Source organism: Pipistrellus kuhlii, unplaced genomic scaffold (assembly GCF_014108245.1).
Source record: "Pipistrellus kuhlii isolate mPipKuh1 unplaced genomic scaffold, mPipKuh1.p scaffold_m20_p_15, whole genome shotgun sequence".
NCBI classification, from domain to species: Eukaryota; Metazoa; Chordata; class Mammalia; order Chiroptera; family Vespertilionidae; genus Pipistrellus; species Pipistrellus kuhlii.
Genome location: NW_023425460.1, coordinates 33,688,413 through 33,691,808, shown reverse-complemented (window position 1 = coordinate 33,691,808; position 3,396 = coordinate 33,688,413).

Genomic DNA, 3,396 nt, shown 5'->3' with positions numbered 1-3,396 from the left:
GTAAGTGTATTGAATGCCTGCAAGGCCCACTCTTAATTTTTTATTCTTTTTTCCCCTTCCTTTCTGACCTCTACTTCCATTCTATACTCTTCTTGGGATGCTTTAAGAGTGTCAATCTGGCCGAAACCGGTTTGGCTCAATGGATAGAGCATCGGCCTGCGGACTGAAAGGTCCCTGATTCGATTCCGGTCAAGGGCACATACCTGGGTTGCGGGCACATCCCCAGTGGGGGTTGTGCAAGAGGCAGCTGGTCGATGTATTTCTCTCATTGACGTTTATAACTCTCTATCCCTCTCAATTCTTCTCTGTGTAAAAATCAATAATATATATACATACATATATACATATATATATATATATATATATATATATATATATATATATATATATATTTTTTTTTTTTTTTTTTTTTTTTTTTTTAAAGAGTGTTAATCTGGCCCTAGCTGTTTTGGCTCAGTGGATAGAGCATCAGTCTGCGGACTGAAAGGTCCCAAAGTCAAGGGTACATGTCTGGGTTGCAGGCTTGATCCCAAGTAGGGGGCATTAAGGAGGCAGCCGATCAATGATTTTCTGTCATCATTTGTGTTTCTATCTCTCCCTCTCCCTTTCTTTCTGAAATCAATATATATATATATATATATATATATATATATTTACAAAGTGTCAATCTGTATTTTGTTCCTTCATAGAAGAGTTACTCTTTCTCTCTGGATGTTTCTCTTTCTTTTTGATGTTCTTTCATTTCACTCTAATGTATTTAGGATTTTTTTTTTCTCTGTATCCTGATTTGCTTTTTATGTACCCATTCAGTCTGAATTTTTTTTTTTTTTTTTTAGTTTGAGCATTTAGCAAGCATTATACCTATAAATATATCCTCCCTCTATTTTTCCCTACTCTAGGATTCTTCAGGTGTATGTATTATACTTACACTTCTATCCTCTAGGTCTATTAAATTTAATATGTTCATGTTTACCTCTCCCTGATACCTCCTAGAAGAGTTTCATAACCTGATTTTTCAGTGCAGTAAATCATTCTTGGCCTAGATCCATATTGCTAAGTAACCCATTTATTGAGCTATTTACTTCAACCATTATATGTTTTTATAGCACTTTAAATTAGTTCTTCAGGATTTATTGTTCCTGGCACTCTCCCTCCAGGGAGCATGCCTGTGCCATTCCCTTCTCCTCTCTGTCCCCTACAGGCACACATCCCCTAACTTCTCTAAGAGATGCCATGAGATTTGCAACCAGGGGAGCAATGGGCAGTGGCAGCTCATCCCAGACTAACCCCATGAACTTGTCTCCAAAGCCCCCTTTTCTCTGACTTCCCAGCGAGCCAGGGCAGCCCAGCCTACGCTCTCCTTGTTTCACTGTCCTAAGTGCATTTTTGCTGCAGCACATCAATTCTTGCTTGCTTTTCTATACTTCATCTCTTGATTGAAATATTTTCCCTCAAAAAGACAAGAACTAAGCTCTCCTCATCTCCCCAGTAACACTAACCACTTGCCACCTTCCAGGGTATGGCGTGGCTATTTGTAATTGCACTGAAGACTTTAAAAAAACACAAACTATTTAGAACCCAGCTGCTGTGGCTCAGGGCTCAAGCATCGACCTATGAACCGGGAAGTCCTGGTTTGATTCCTGGTCAGGGCACATGCCTGGATTGTGGACTCAGTCCCTAGTGTGAGGCATGCAGGAGGCAGCTGATCAATGTATCTTATCTCTTATAGTCACAGAGCTGATCCTGTGGGTTGCTGAATTATAATATAATTGCAATATAAGTGGTATTCACAGCCTGACCAGATGCACTGAATGGGAATGAGAGACACTTAGGAATCAAAATGGGGTTTAGGTGGATGCCAATGACTGAGTTCCCTGACTTACCAAATCCAAAATCCAATGAAATTCTTTTGCCATTAAAAACAACAAAAATGGCCGAAACCGGTTTGGCTCAGTGAATAGAGCATTGGTCTGCGGACTGAAAGGTCCTGGGTTCAATTCCGATCAAGGGCATGTACCTTGGTTGTGGGCACATCCCCAGTAGGGGGTGTGCAAGAGGCCCCTGATTGATGATTCTCTCTCATCGATGTTTCTAACTCTCTATCGCTCTTTCTTCCTCTCTGTAAAAAAATCAATAAAATATATATATATATTTATTTTTTTTTAAAAATGGCCGAAATCGGTTTGGCTCAATGAATAGAGCATCAGCCTGCGGATTCACGGATCCTAGGTTCTATTCCGGTCAAGGGCATGTACCTTGGTTGCAGGCACATCCCCAGTAGAGGGTGTGCAGGATGCAGCTGATCGATGTTTTTCTCATCGATGTTTCTATCTCTCTTCTCTGTAAAAAATTAATAAAATATATTTTAATAAAAATGACAAAAACGATTTATTGTTCCTGCTTCAAGTAATCCAGTTGGGTAATTTTGTTTTCCTCCTTCCTCACCCACCCCAGGTGGTGGAGTGTCTGGAGACACTTTTGGTTGCCACAACTTGGGGTGGTGCTACTGGCATCTAGCATGTAGAAGCACATAGTAGTGCTAACTTCCCACAATGCACAGGACAGCCCTAGCCCCACCACCACAAAGTATTATCAGTTCCAAAATGTCAGTAGTGCCAAGGTTGAGAAATCCTGATGTAACCAATATGAATTCTCTTTCTCTTTCTCTTTCTCTCTCTTCTCCTCCCCTCTCCTCTCCTCTCCTCTCCTCCCCTCCCCTCCCCTCCCCTCCCCCCCCCCCCCCCCCCCCCCCCTCTCCCCTCCCCCCTCTCCCCTCTCCCCTCTCCCCTCTCCTCGTTAATCCTCACCCAAGGATATTTTTCCATTGATTTTTAGAGAGAGTGGGAGGGATGGAGGGAGGGGTAGTGGGAGGGAAAGAGAGGAAGAGAAATGTAAGTGTGAGAGAGACACACAATTGATTGCCTCCTGCACATACCCTGACCAGAGCTGGGGATTGAACTTGCAACCCAGGTATGTGCCCTTGACCAGGAATCAAACCCTAGACCCTTTGATGTCTAACCACCAACCAGGGCTCTTTTTTTTTCTTTGAGGCTATGTATTATCTTACTTAAATTACTTTTATATCTGATGTATTTTATCTGTTTCTCTAGTCTAGATTGTTCACTTTCTTGCTTTAATGGGAGATGCCCCTCCTTCTATATCATTACTTTTCTCCACATTTGTATTTGTGGGTATCATTTACTTTGGCTGATATACGTATATACCCAGAGGGAGTGGCTAAAGCCTAGCATTGGGAAAAGGTGAGGGATGCCCCAAAGGGATTCATCACTCTGTTTGCTAACCCACAGGCACACAGGTGCACACACATATCCTCGGGCTTTCACGTTTTTTGCAGATCTTTACGTTAGAGCTCCATAGTACTCCATCTTGTGGCTA